The sequence below is a fragment of the Herpailurus yagouaroundi genome, unplaced genomic scaffold, assembly GCF_014898765.1.
Source record: "Herpailurus yagouaroundi ecotype Mexico unplaced genomic scaffold, PumYag 28, whole genome shotgun sequence".
Taxonomy (NCBI): Eukaryota; Metazoa; Chordata; class Mammalia; order Carnivora; family Felidae; genus Herpailurus; species Herpailurus yagouaroundi.
In genome coordinates, this window is record NW_024412376.1 from 19,905,230 (window position 1) to 19,921,593 (window position 16,364).

Below are 16,364 nucleotides of genomic sequence, written 5' to 3' on the forward strand. Positions count from 1 at the left end.
AATCCTAAAAAGATATTAGCAAATCAAATCTGACAATGTATAAAAGCAATTACATACCATGATCCAGGGGGATTTATCTGAGGTATGAAAGCTGGTTCAACAATTGAAAACAAATTTATGTAACCCATTATATCATCAAACTAAAACAAAAACAAAAACAAAAAACAAATCACACAATAATATCAATAGATTCAGAGGAAACATTTGACAAAATCCAAAACCCATTCTGAAAAAATTCTTGGTAAACTAGGAACAGAAGGAAACTTCCTCAACTTAATAGAGAACAACTACTTTTAAAAACTACAGTTAACGTTACACTTAATGGTGAGAAACTAAAATTTTCCAGTTAGATCTGAAACAAGGTAAAGAGGTTTCCCCCACCAATCTTTCTCATCATCATACTAAAAGTGCATGGTAGTGCCATAAGACAAGAAAAAGAAATAAAAGGTGTACATATTGGGAAGAAAGAACCAACAGTCTTTATTTGCAAATAACATCATCATTAATGTAGAAAATCCAAAAGAATTGACAAAAAAAAAAACCCAAACAAACAAAAAACAAACTGGAAAAAGGAATTATACAAAGTTTGCAGGATACAAGGTTAATATATAAAAGTCAATCACTTTCCTATATACCAGAAATAAACAAAGGGAATAAGAAATTAAAAATACAATACTATTTACATTAGCACCCCCAAAATTGTAATACTTAGGTATAAATCTAATTATATGTATAATCTGCAAGAGAAAAACTACAAAATTCTGGCTAATAAAGTCAAAGAACTAAATAGATGGGAAGATATTCCATATCATGGATAGGAAGACCCAATATTGTCAAGATGTGCATTCTTTCCAATTTTGTCTGTAGATGCAATGTAATTGAATAAAAATTCTGGCAAATTATTTTGTGGATACTAACAAACTGATTTTTAAATTTATATGGGGAGTCAAAAGACCCAGAATAACCAACACAATCCAGAAGAAGAACAAGAGTAGAAGAATGATACTACCAGACTTCAAGATTTACTATGAAGCTTTACTTCAAGCTTTATTTATTATGAAGCTTTACTACTCAAGACAATGTGATATAATTAAAAAAAAAAAAAAAAGACAAATCAATAGAACAGAATAGAGATCCCAGAAAAAGACCCATATAAATGAGTTCAAGTTGTCTTTGACAAATAAGCAGAGACAATAGAGCAAAAATTGTTTTTTCAACAAATGATTCTGGAAAACTGGACATCAACATACAAAAAGAAAAAGAAGAAAAGGAAAATAATCTAGATGCAGACTTTATACCTTTCACAGAAAACAATTTAATATGGATCACAGACCTAAATGGGAAATGTGAAACCATGAAACTCCTAGAAGATAACATACAAGCAAATCTAGATGGTCTTGGGTATGGCAATGAATATTTACATGCAACAACCAAGGCATGATCCATGAAAGAAGTAATTGATAAGCTGGGCTTCATTAAAATTAAAAGTTTCTGCTCTGTGAAAGAGAATGTCAAGAGAATGAGAAGACAACCACCGACTGGGAAAAAAATATTTATATAAGATACACCTCCTAAAGGACTGTTTTCTTAAATATGCAAAAAAATGCAAAATTAGGCAATAATGAGATATCACTACATACCTATTAGAATGGCTAAAGTCCCAAACACTGAAAACATGAAATGTTGGCAAGTATGCAGAGCAATAGGAACTCTTATTCATTGTTAGTAGGAATACCAAAAAGTGCCAACTTTGGAAGACAGTTTGGTGATTTCTTATAAAACTAAACATACCTTTAGCATACGATACAGCAATCAACTCCTGGTTATTTATCTAAAGTAGTTGAAAACTTATGTCAAAAAAAAAAAAAAAGGCTGCACACTAATGTTTATAGCAGTTTCTTTCTAATTTCCATAACCTGGAAGCAACCAAGACTTCCTTCAGTAGGTAAATGGATAAACAAACTGTGGCATATTCAAACAATAAAATATTATTCAGAGCTAAAAAGATTAGTTATCAAGCCAAGCAAAGACATGGAAGAACCCTAAATGCATTATTACTAAGTGAAAGGAGCCAATCCAAAAAGGCTACATACTATATGATTTGAACTGTATGACATTCTAGAAAAAAACAAAACTATGGAGACAGTAAAAAGACCAATGGTTGCCAGAGATAGTAGGAGAAACATATGAAATAGGCAGAGGAAAGAAGATGTTTAGGGCAGTAAAAATACTTTGAATGATACTATAATAATGGATACATGCTATTATCCACTTGTTCAAATCCATAGAATATACAACACCAAGAATGAACCCTAATGTAAACTATGGACTTTGTGTGATTATGATGTGTCAATATAGGTTCATCAATTATACCAAATGTACCACTCTGGTGGGGATGTGGTTAACGGGACAGGCTATGCGTTTGTGGGAGCAGGGTATATACGAGAAATTTCTGTATCTTCTACTCAAATTTTTCCTAAAAGAAAACTGTTAAAAATGTAAATTTTTTTAAAAAGGTAGATGTCCTGAAAGCTAAAATGTTTTTTTCAGGTAAGATTTAAAAACATAAATCCAGCTATACTTTGCTTTAGGAACACAGAAAGTTATACATGGATAAAGGTTGAAAGTAAAGAGTACACAGATATGTATATAGACATATATATATATATATACATACATATATAGTATACACACACACATATATGTATATGTGTGTATATATCTATATATCGATATAGATATATAGATATAGATTTATAGATATAGGTGGTGAATATGTAGGTATACTTATCTTAACTATAATATATGTTTTCATATACTCCTGTGAACTTATACTATATTTCACATATTGGAAAAACAATAAAATAAACCACTGAAGTAATTGCAATTGAAGATATTTTCCAGATCAGACAACACTGAAGATCATTTTTATTCTTTAGAAAACATATCAAAATATGTTTAATAGCCTCTACTAGGAATTCATGAAGCATAGGAAAGCATGGAATCAAGAAAAAATTATGATTTCCTCTTCACAGCCAATAAATCTAAACTAGAATATTTCAACCATGAGTCAGCTGAATGAACAGACAACTAGCTTGGGGAAAAAAGAATATTTTCACCCTCAGCAAGGATCCCTCACTGTTGGTTAAACGTTAACGTTTTCCCCTGCAGGGAACAAGGAAAGAGGTCAAACACTTTAGGAATAATCGAATAGTTTAACCTGTACTAAAGGGGCTTGTTAAACAGAACTTGTCTGTGGTGAGAATGTGACAGATTTTCTGGCCCTCTTCCAAAGCTGTCAGCTTATCAACCATCGCTGGCCATATAATGAACTTCTTACTTTCATCAAATGCTTGAGCAAGAGATTTTTCTTTGTCTCTTAGAAAGCAATTAAACCTGTGGCAAAATAGGTAAATAAAGTTATAATAATGAAGTTACAAATAGAACGTTGTTTTTAAATTAATATTTAAATTCACCTTTCTCATAACCAGTGGAGATGAGGATTTACAAAGATTAGCTTGTTTTACAGAGTAAACTATCATTAGAGAATAAGTCAATTATAACTTGAAGGTAAGAAACATTTTCCTGAGAGGATGAAATGTGTAACATATTGAGCTACTCTGATCCTTTGGGAAGGTAATAATGCAGTCATTTAGGAAGTGCTGCAAGGCAATAGTCTGTTCCTTAGTTTGCATATATATCCAAAGCTTGTAAAGAGAGTCATAGAATTAAAAACAATAATTTCAGTGTTATTCAAATGCTTATTTTCAAAATAATTTAACCTTAATTGGTACAGAATTTAATTATCCTTAATTAATTTTATAACCAGGGAATAATTTATTTCACACCAAAATTAATACAGTTTTAACTTACTACATTGAGTTTAGGACTATACTACAGTATTTGTGCTCAAATCTCGGCTTTAGATTTTGAATCTACTGCAATTATAACCATCTTTTGAAACTTCGCAAGATAACTTCACATTTAAGGTCAGTAACCAAAGCTGGGAACTGAGAAGTAAATGGATAAAAATATGCCAGACTCATATTTGCATTTTATTATTTATAACCTCAAAGGTATGGTTCTTGACTTGTAATAAGACCACTATAAGGAAAAAGGACATGAAGTATATCAGAAGTCTTAATTCAGGGGCACCTGGATGGCTCAATCAGTTAAGTGTCCAAGTCTTTGTTTCAGCTCAGGTCATGATCTCACAGTTCGTGACTTTGAGCCCCTCATCAGGCTCTGTGCTGCCAACTTGGAGCCTGCTTGGGATCCACTCTCTCCCACTCTCTCTGCCCCTCTCCTGCTCTCTCTCTCTGTCAAAATAAACAAACAAACAAAAACAAATAAACAAATATGTATACTTTTTTAAAAAAGAAGCCTTCATTGAGAGAAAAGATTATAACTGGATAAAAATCCTCTCATTGAAGCTAAATTGGTTATACTGTCAGATTTCTAATAATTTATTTTTCCACACTCTTCATCTCACCAAGAATTTTTTTCTATTATTTCACTAAATTGAAAGCGGATCCATTTGTTTATTCAACAAACACTGGAGGAACACCTACCATGTACCAGGCACTCTCCTACTTACTAGGATATCACTAGCAAAACAAAATTCCCTGACATTATAGAGATTATATTTTGGACAGAGAAGACTGACCTAGTGGAGAAAAGACAGATGCTCAACAAATAAAAATGTAAAAAAAATGTATGAGTAAAATAATTTTAAATGCTATGGATAAATATATAGCTGCTGGAGTTAATGTGGCATGCTCTTTTATATACAGTGTTCAGGGAATGTCTCACTCATTGGTGATATTTAGGCAAAGGCCTGAAGGGTAGGAGACAGTGAGCCTCATGAATATAGGAGAAAAGTGGTCTATGCAAAGATAAAAGCAAGAGCAAAGGTGTTTATGGAGGAATATGTGGGCCTATTTTAAGGAACTGCAAAAAGAGGCCAGAGCAATGGAGAAAAGTAAGGAGGGAGGCAAGATGGGGGAAAATGGAAGAATATGGTTACTATAGTACTGAAAGCCCTTAGAAGGCTATGGTAATAAATGTGTGTCCTGTGTAAGATGAGAAATCATGTGAGGCAGAGAAGTGACATGATTTCAGTATTAAAGGCATCACACTAGCTATTCTGTTCAGAAGAACCCGGGTTAACTGATGGATTGTGTAAGGGTGAGAAAAAGAAAGGAAATAAGGATAATCCAGGATGAATTTAAGGAGCTAGCCTTGGGACATATTACTTTGAATTATATTTTAGACTACAAAGTGGAGATGTTGATCTGGGAATTAGATGTACAACCACGAAGCTCTAAAGAGGGGTCTGGTCTAGAGATATAAATTTATCAGTTCAGAGATAAAATGCAAAGTCTTGAATCTGTGAACACCAAGTAGGAAGCTTGGGTGGAGAAAATAAGCTCTAAGTGCTAAAAATGTCAAATTTTTAACTTTCAAAATTTGGAGGTCAAGGTGATCAGTAAGACCCAGCAAAGGAGACTCAGGCAAGTGTCTTGGAGGAAGATAAAGAGGGTAATATGTGACCAGAAGCCACATTTTGAAAGTGGCTCTTGAAGAAACACTGCTGATACATGAGAAGTAAAATTTTTTTCTGTTGGAAACTTAGCAAGTTGATGTGTAGTTACACTTTCAAAATTTTTTTGACAAATATGTGTGAAAGCCCAATTTCATTATATGAGACTTAATTCATAGAGGTGACTAAGTGATGACACAGAGAATGTCAATGTCCTTAAAAGAAGTTTTATTAGTTGTGGCTCCCTTGAGAAAGGGGCACACCACACCATACAGGGGCTCATGGGGAACACCAGAGTCAGTTGGAGGGACAGAAAGAGTGAGGGGAAAGCATAGGCCAGAGCCTACATTGGGATTTTCACAGTAAAGAATGAATGAGGCAGGGTAGGTATTATGGAGAAAACTTAGGGTTGAATAGTTTGAGTAATTTTGTTGGGCTCTAGGTTATCAGGGTGGTTTTTAGTTGCCCAGTACCTGGTCCTAAGGTGATTTAAGGTAGCAGGAATATTGCCTTTGTGCGTGAGAGTTTGTTAAAAACAAAACAACAACAACAAAAACGGTGGTTGGAAATATTGGCTTTAGAATGCTCGGTTTATATACAGGCAAGTAGTTTGTTATCTCTAGGAATTAGCTAACACCGCAAAAGACAGCTCCTTCCTGGGTCTCTGAATGCCCCCAAATGTCAAACCATCATAAAACACTGGAAACTAAAAAATGCAATTAATACAAAGCCTTAATGGAGTGAGTCTATGAGAGGAGTCATAGGAGGAGGATAACTGGAATCAAAGCGCAGAAACACTTTCAGTAATAATTTTTCAGAAGGGGGGAGAGAAATGCGGCAATAGCAAGAGGAAAAAGGGAAGTCAAGCATGTGTTTTCCTTACCATGGGAGAATCTACATTCTATTTCTATGCTGATGGCAGTAATCAAGTAAAAAAGGAAGAACTTGATGATGCACGATATCCCAGGAGCAGAACTACTGACTTTGAATCATGGATAACTTACCTATGATTACAGAAGAAGAGGCAGAAAACATATACACAGGTGCAGGTAGGTGGGTCAGTGTAAGGTGGCTAATATAAGAATTAGAGAGAGTTCTATTCTGATTGATTCTGTGTTCTTGGTAAAATTGGAGGCAATATCATGAGCTGATAATGCATGTTGTAAAAGAAGCAGTAGAGGTTTGAGAAAAGGTATGAAATAATTGTGTAACAGAGTAGGATAACAATTGAATCTGGGAAATGTAGTAAATTTGCCAGAATATACTATGAACCTGCTCAATGTTAGTATTTACAAAATTAAGGTGGATCATGCATATAATCTTTCTTTAGCTACATTCATTCTCATAGTCCAGGTACCAAGTTTGTGAACTAATTGGAATTAACCAGTTTCAGGGTTTTCCAGGTGAATAGAACAAAAGAAGAGCATTATTAAGAATGTATGCAAGGAAAAGATTATGTTAATGAGCCATGAAATCTATCTGTGTAAAGAGAGTGGTAAAAACATGAGTGGCAAGAGGAACAACAAAAAATTGTATCATAGGTAGTCATGTTCTCAGGGGCTCAAAGAGTAAATATCTATAAAACACTTATCCACTATTTGTAACACATTGTTAGTACTCTTGGAGATTAAATAATCAAAGAAAACACTCCTATAATTTATGGTCTTACAATTTAGTAGGGGAAAGCAGTATCATGATGTTTCATTCATGATAAATTCTTGGAATTGCTTTTATACCACATAGTTCTGATTATAGCTAACTATGAGATATAGGGAAACATACAAGTTTATTCATTTAAAAAAATAAGACATAAAGCAACTACAAAAAAGAGGTGATAAAATAGTTTGCCTAATTTAGTTATACAAATCCATTAGACCTCTTATAGAAAGTAGTTGCCTGTCACAGATTGAATAATTTTTATGCTCCTCCTCAGAGTATCACCATGAGTGAGTTGGCTATACATCTTCAGAATCTTGGTCTGATGCCTTACTTTGTATTGGAATCTCTCATACAACCACATTTATGAAGAGCAAATGAGAGTTTAGACTGTGTCTTAATCTAGTTTGAAAATCCAGCACCTAAGATAGTGCCTAGTAAATAATAAAAAATATAAGTAGGACATGGCGCAAAGGGAGATAGATTTACATCTGGGATGTATCAACGTACTCACTTCCACCTCAATATCAACATCAATTTGAGAGGAATAGGTTAGCAGCAAGCTTCCCATCCATTTTCTCCCTTTACTAGAACATGCCCCTGGGAAAGAAAGAAGGAGGTTACCTAGCAAATCTTTTTGTAAACAAGTTTGCAGTAACACTTCTGACAAATACATTAATTTGCTACTAAGAGGGTACCTATCTACAGAAAGTTTGATCAGGATATATCTGTTCTATCTAGAATTGCTTAGGGCAAACATAACTGTAATTTGTGGGTTTATGGGGAATGGCTTCCTGGGGAATACTTTTTAATTTCTATAAACATCTACATGTAAAATGGAGATGTTTCATGACCAAAACATCTTCTTCTTATAATCATCATATATGTACATATACGATTCAAATATCTCATATGGCAAATCTGAGCCAGAGCATTTCCTATGGCTGCCCTGTAGAGCTGTCTTGTCAGTCCCTGACCTCTTCCTGCTTTTCCTATGCCTCATATTTACATATACCCTTAAAATTATGAGTCCATTTTGATAGTAAGATATTTGATTATTTTAAACCTGAGTTTACAATCTGATCGTTTGTGTTACTTTAATTATTCTTAACGGCATGAGACTAGACAGAATAAACAATTAGATTATATATAGGCTATGAAACCTTGAGGGTGGCCAAAATGTAGAAAATAGGAATAGAAGGAAAACAACACTGAAAATAAATCGTGATGTAGGAGGAAAACTGAAAGTTAAGATATCAAAAAAAAAAAGAAAGAAACAAAGAAACAAAGAAAGAAAGAAAGAACAAATGTTTCAAGAAGGAGGGAGTATTCATTTGAATGGGATGGGATTTGTATGGGACAGAAGACATTGTGTGGATTTGGAAACATGGAAGTTAGTGACGTAAGTAGTTTCAATGAAGTGGCAGAGATGGAGGCCACAGGGAAATTACTTGAAGAGTGGATGGGAGCTGTGGAAATAGTACTAGGGATTTTAGGTGATTCAAGAACTGTTGCTGTGAAAGCAAGTAAAGACGGATGGTAGCTGTAAGGGAAAGTAATATAATGATTTGTTCAGATTTTACTTGTTTCTTTTTTTTATCATGAAAGATATAATAAAATATTTGAAAGTTTATTGGAATTTCAAGTAAAGATGGTATTAATGACAAAAATGTGAAAAGGGATAACTCCAGGTGTATGTCTCTGAGAAGATAGGTGGGAATGGGATCCAGATCAAGAATGGAGAAACCAGCTACCAATAGGAACAGCAGCACTGGTTCCACTGAAACTGTTCTTGTAGCAGAAAACATAGGTTAAGGAGATGTTAATAGATTTCTCCTGTGGGATTGGTAAAACTGAAATAAGACATTGTCCTTGTTCTCAAAGTATGTTCATCTTAATCATCTTTGGCTGCTATAACAAAATACCCTCGACTGGATGGCTAAAATGACAGACATTTATTTCTCACAGCTCTGGAGGCTGGAGTCCAAGATCAAAGTACCAGCAGTTTAACTTCCTAATGAGAACCCTCTTCTTAGCTTGCAGATGGCCATGTTCTCACCACTATTGTCATGTGGCATGGTGGAGAGAGAGCTCTGGCCTCTCTTCCTCTTTTCATAAGGGCAATAATCCTATCATAGGGGCCTCACCTTCAAGACTTTATTAAAACTTAATTATGTCCCAAAGGCCTCAGCTCTGAACACTATAACATTGGGGGTCAGGGCTTTCATGTAAGAATGGGGTGGTGGGGAGGGACACAAGTATTCACTCCATTTTTATGAATTTGGCCAGAAGCTATAAATACTGAAATAGCTATATAAGTGGTTATAACACCAGGGACACAGAGTAAGATTATTCCATTATATAGATTAAGTTTAAGTTAAACTAAAAAGTTTGATTTAATTTTTTTATTTAGTTATTTATATTGTTTCTTAGATTGTACAAAAAAGTTTTATGTATTTTGAAATTTCATTCAATTACATTACATATATTTACAAAAATAAAACTATTCACAATTTTAGTGTTTGTTGCTAATATAAAAAAAATTGTTATGCTCCATACATTATGGCTAGGTCTACAGATACTCAAATTTAAGTGTATTATGAACGTTTAATATTATAAAATGTAAATACACAACTTCTGTAAATATTAACTAATTAATGACTGCTTCTGGAATCACAAATAGGAGTATGAAAAGGAGTGAGAAAATAGAAATTCATCACTATTCTAAAGCAATACTTTATTATGGAAGAATCATGTTCATTCATATGAGAGGTAGGATTTAACAAATTAGTATTTCTTTTTACTTATGTAAGCCCTCCTGCTGCTCAAATCCTCCCTGATTTCAAAGATAAGCCCATCTCAAAGTTAGTAGTAGCATAATACACAATATATTCTAGCATTTGGGTATACTTGACTTTTGTTTTGTGTACAAAGGATAAGAGATGTGAAGTATGCCCCATTTCCTGGGCCTGAAGAGTGTCACTCATGACAGCAGTTGTTTAGGGTGCATCCATGCTCAATGACAGATCTTGAGTAACAGAGGCATTTGTGTTCCTTGATAACTTCTTTTTGTGTGTGTTTGTGGTATGTGGAATTCGCTGACATGTAGATCCCAAGGCAGATGCCCTTATGCCTGGATCTGAGATCACTACTGTTGACTAGTCCACAAGCCTACCCCTAGCTAAAAGGGAGACAAGGAGATCAGTATTTCAACAGAGCACATCACTGTGCCCCACCTCCCAAAACATCGTAGTTCTGGTATGAAAGAGGAAGAGGAGAAATGAACACTAGGTAAGAAACTGTAAAGGTATAAGCTGCAAAGAGTGTAATCAAGGCAAAAGAACATCAGAGAATCTCTAGCTGCCCAAATCAATGTAACCAAAATACAAAATCTATGCTTTAAAAACTTAGCTTCAATTTGAACCTATGCCTGTTCTATATGTAGAATTTCTTACAAGGGAAGAACTTCTTGTATGTTTAGAAAAAAGAGCTTAGTATATTTGATTGGTTAGAAGAAGGAACACGAAGGGGCACCTGGGTGGCTCAGTTGGTTAAGCATCTGACTTCGGCTCAGGTCATGATCTCACAGTTCATGAGTTCGAGCCCCATAGTATATGGGTTCAACCCATTCAATTTAGTTATTAAAGCAAAGTATAGCTTCAGAATTCAGGAAGAACTTAGAGACATCCAAGTGAGTAATACCTGATTTATGTTAAAATCATCTTTTAGCTTGAACTATGTCACTAGCCACATGAATCCAGGTAGTCATTTAATTGTCTTGTGCCTCATTCTTTCTCATGTGAAAATTGTAATAGTTAAAACTGCCTTTGACGTTTGTTATAGAAAAAATGAGATCATTGGCTATACTGAAAGTTATCAAGTTAGATTGTCACCAAGTAAAAATGTAGCTCAGACACAAATATGCAATTTCCCAAAAATAGACAAATCAACATTCTTAGCCTAACCTCAGCTGTGGCATAGGATTATAAATGTTCCATTAATGATCAACAATTGTAAATGTTTATTTCTAAATATAAAAATTAAATATTTTGACAAAATGTTATAAATCCAAAATTAAATAAGTAAAAATAGAGTATTCACCCAGCTATGAACTAACATTAAAGTATATTTTGATTCTTTTGCCCCACTAAAATTCAAGTTTGAGATGAAAATTCAATGAAGCATTTTTGTAAATTCTGATAATTCTCCCATATGTTTCTGGTACAAGGGAAAGACCATTGCATAGTTTTCAGAAGAACTGGGTTAGAATCCCATGTCCAGTGCATCCCAGGTGCCGCTTGACCTCTACTTGCTTCCTGGTCCTTATATGTCAAATGGCAATATTGGTCCTTCACCAACAGGGTTTTATTGTCAGGAGGAGTAAAAGAGAAGATGTATGCCAAAGGGGCCAGCATAATGCAGTAATATAGTCAAGTCTCAATAAATGTATTTTCTAATATACTTTGTGTTGGACTCATGTTATTTTAGTTTAGCAGTTTAGTTTTTACTTTGATACATCTGGGAATTCAATCAGGACTCCATCATCTTTTTTTTTAAGTTTATTTATTTATTTATTTTGAGAGAGTGAGTGAGTAGAGGAGGGGCAGAGAGAGAGGAATACCGAGGGAATCTCAAGCAGGCTCCACACTGCCAGCATAGAGCCCAAGGCAGGGTCAAACCCACAAACTGTGAAATCATGACCTGAGCCAAAATCAAGAGTCAGATGCTTACTCAACTGAGCCACCCAGATGCCCCAGTACTCTATCATCTTTTTCATTTAGGAAAAAAGTGTTATGCAAGAAAAAAAAATTCATGGGGGCGCTTGGGTGGCTCATTCGGTTAAGCGTCCGACTTCAGCTCAGGTCATGATCTCGTGGTTTGTGAGTTCGAGCCCCGCCTCAGGCTCTGTGCTAACAGCTCAGCCTGGAGCCTGCTTCAGATTCTGTGTCTCCTCCTATCTCTGCCCCTCCCATGCTCATGCTCTGTCTTTCTCTGTCTCTTAATAATAAATGAACATTAAAACATTTTTTAAAAAAAGAAAAAATATTCATAGAGCCTTTAGATCTTTTACAATATCTAATAAGAGTGAACATTTTATTTATTTTTTATTTTTTAAAATATAATTTGTTGTCAAATTGGTTTCCATACAACATCCAGTGCTCATCCCAACAAGTGCCCTCCTCAATGCCCATCACCCACTTTCCCCTCTCTCCCACCCACCATCAACCTGCAGTTTGTTCTCAGTCCTTATGAATCTCTTATGGTTTGCCTTCCTACCTCTCTGTAACTTTTTTTCCCCCTTACCCTCCCCCATGGTCTTCTGTTAAGTTTCTCAAGATCCACATATGAATGAAAACATATGGTATCTGTCTTTCTCTGCTTGACTTATTTCACTTAGCGTAATACCCTCCAGTTCCATCCACGTTGCTACAAATGGCCAGATTTCATTCTTTCTCATTGCCAAGTAGTATTAAGAAAATGTGGCTTATATATACAATGGGATAGTGAACATTTAAATGTTGTGCTCCATATTGTCTGAATCATTTCTTGCTAAGTGTATCATCCCATTAAGCAATCATGTGTCTCGTCAACATGTGATTCCAGAAATAAAAAAAGAGGGTGTTGGAGTGCCTTATCCTCCTCCCAATATTTGTTGTCCCCAAGTCCCAGAAACATAGGCAACCACCTGATTTCTTCAGAGATTAGGATGTTCACTCATTACTAGACCAGAGAAGGTAAATGAGACATTAAAAGCCCCTTAACTTTCTCAGTAGAGCAAGTCTGAAGCAATGGACTCCACTCTTTTTGTACTGGTGAAAAAGCTGTCCCTTAACAAAGCTCTTCCACACTACCCCAAAGCCAAGGGAGCCCCCAAACATCCAAAAACCCACAAGAAAACCCTTTGCCAAAGCTAAGATCATGGTTCCTTTAGTGTTCTTGGTTTTAGACTTTGGATTTTCCTATTCTAAGTCATTCCTGCCTCCAAATTTTGAAATTCTCTTTCACTTTAAGATGAAGAAAAATGTACACTTTCTCCAAGTTTTTCCTGGAGAATAATGGGTTTACTTCTTTTACCACTGTTCAGCTTGTTCTCCTTTCTCAGGTCAGTACCATAACTCCCTTAATGGGATGTCTTTGATGATTTACAAGCAGCTTCCCAGAGGGGATTGGAATGTCAGGAATATGCATAGGCAATCAAGGTCTTACCAAGGACACCAGGAATAGCAGCACACCAGAGAATACTCTTTCCTAGATGAGAAGGCTAATGAAGTGCTGTTGGAACACTAAAATGTCTAAGACCTCCAACTTTAGGGCTGCACACAGAAAAAATAAAGTGGGACAGTAGGTTATAAAGCCTGTTCTCCATGCTCCACTTATTCTTGGGTCAAAAATTAAAAATCAAGATCAGAAAACAAAGGCTATTTGTGGTTATTTCAAATTTATACCATTTTTATAAGAAAAGATAATTCTTTTGTAATAGGTTAATCACAGAAATTAGAGAAAGAAAAACACCAAAAGCCCAGCTGCTTGTCCCAATTACTCTTCATACTATATTATTAGCAGGGTATATGACCCATCTCATTTTAAATTATTTCAGTACCTCACCTCACCACACTTTTTAAAAAATGTTTCTCATTTTTACACCCTCGCCTTGCAGCAAAATTTCTAGTACTCCTCATTATATCTCATCTATTTCCGCACCAAGAAAATACAAACGTAAAGGAGAACTTTAAGAGAAAAGAGTAGGTCACCACATGATGATGGGAGACACGGGACAGAGTGATGAGCAAGTTTCACACTATTTCCATTTATAAAATAAATAATAACACTTAAAATACTGCATTTTTCTCTGTCCATTTCAACTCAAAATTTCTAATTGTTCTCTACTGCCTCCAGGATAAAGTTCAATTTGCTCTTCTTGGGATTCAAAGCATATTGCAAACTTGATCTTAGCTAATATTTCTAACTTCCATTCTTTAATTATAAAGAAAGTTTCCAGAAATAGCAAACCAATCTCTTGCCTTTCCTTCAAGTAGTTTTGTAGGATTCGTTTTTTTCAAGACTGCTTTTTCTGATTACAAAATTTTCTCAATGTAAAAGAAGTTTTAAATACATACAGTGAATAATAAAACAGAAAGAAAGAAAGAAAGAAAGAAAGAGAAAAAAGAGAGGAAAAAAGAAAGAAAAAAGAGGAAAAAAGAAAGAAAGAAAGAAAGAAGGAAAGAAAGAAAGAAAGAAAGAAAGAAAGAAAGAAAGAAAGAAAATACTCCAAGGACACAGTCAAACTAGAGAAGTACAAACTGCCAATTAATATTGATAGAGAAATGTTTAATATGGCTAGTAGTGGAAAAAATGAAAATTATAACTCTAATAACACACTACTTTTAACATATATTAGTTAAAATTTGTAAAGAAACTTTATTTTGTAAATGTATACAATTTCTTAACCAACATCTTATTGATAATTTGCTTATATAAAAATTTTCCCTATTGTACTTTTCCCATCATCTCCCTGGGATACATTTCAAGAGCTGGAAATTCTGAAAGAAAAAAATATGTATATTCGATATGTCAGATTGCCTTCCAGCATGTCTGCGTGAATACTAAGCTCTCCTTAAGTCTGTCAGGCAGTGTATGTGTACTACACAAGGTTTCCTAGCCCAAAGTCCTGGGGGATAAAAGAGTAAGGAAGCTAAAATGTGGGCCATGTTTGCTTGCCAAGCCCCATTTCCTGTTAGAAGTCTGGCTCTTCTTTCATCTTTGTTATTTTTGTTAACAGCAACACACTGAGATGATCCATCTTCTACAAGTTCACTATATTGCTCCATCAAAGATGGAAACTTCATTTTCATTGACACAATTTTTTTTTTAATTTAAACTTAAGTTGACATACAGTGCAATTTGGCTTCAGGAGTAGAATTCAGTGATATATCACTAACATACAATACCCAGCGTTCATCACAAGTGCCCTCCTTAGTATCCATCACCAATCTAGCCCATCTCTCACCCACTCTTCTGCATCAACCCAGGTTTTTTTTCGATCATTAAGATTCTTTTGTGATTTGTTTCCCTCTTTTCTTCCCCCGCTTCCCATATGTTCATCTGTTGTTTCTTAAATTCCACATTTCAGTGAAATCATATGGTATTTGTCTATGACTGACTTATTTTGCTTAACATAATACACTCTAGCTCCATCCATGTCATTGCAAATGACACAATTTTATTATTTTTGATGGATGAGTAATATTCCCTTGTGTATATGTACCACTTCATCAGTTGATGGACTTTTGGGCTCTCTCCATAGTTTGGCTACTGTTGATAATGCTGCTATACACATTGGGGTGCATGTACCCCTTTGAATCTGTATTTTTGTATCTTTTGGGTAAATACCTAATAGTGCAATTACTGGGTCATAGGGTAGTTCTATTTTTAGTTTTTTGAGGAACTCCATATTTCACGAGTGCTTTGCTACCAACACTGCAAGAGGTTTCCCTTTCTCCACATCCTTGCCAACACCTATTGTTTCCTGTCTTGTTAATTTTAGCCATTCTGACAGGTTGATGCAACTCCTGTCAGAGACTAGTCTATATCAGAGACCAGTATGGAGTTATTTTTGCATTCCAGTTCAATTTTATATTTTTCTTACATACAACCAGTAATCCCAACAACATGCATATATTGAGTAGTTTATTATTATTAGAAAACTGCCTTTTACTGAATTTTACCAATGGTTTGATTGAATATTATTATAACATTATCTACTAATGCAAGCCCCACATATTTTTTTCCTCTTTTAAAAAAAATTTTTAGACATTTTTACACTTACTTTTACCAATAAATTTTGGAATAGTTCAGTTGGAATTTTGTTTGCAATTGTATTGTATTTATATTTATAATTTTAGAGAAAATAAAATCTTTCTACATTGTTTGCCTTCTGGGAAAAAAGATTTCCACTCATTAAATTCCTTTTTTTATGACCCTCAGTGATATCTCAGAGTTTTCTTTATATAAGTCCTGTACATTTCTTGTTAAGGTTATTTATAGATCTTTTAAAATATTTTCTGTGTTTATTACTATGATCTGTTTTTTATTACATTTTCTAAGAGGCTATTGCTGGCATATAGAAAAGTTATTGATTTTTAAATAATATTCAACAGGGCTATTC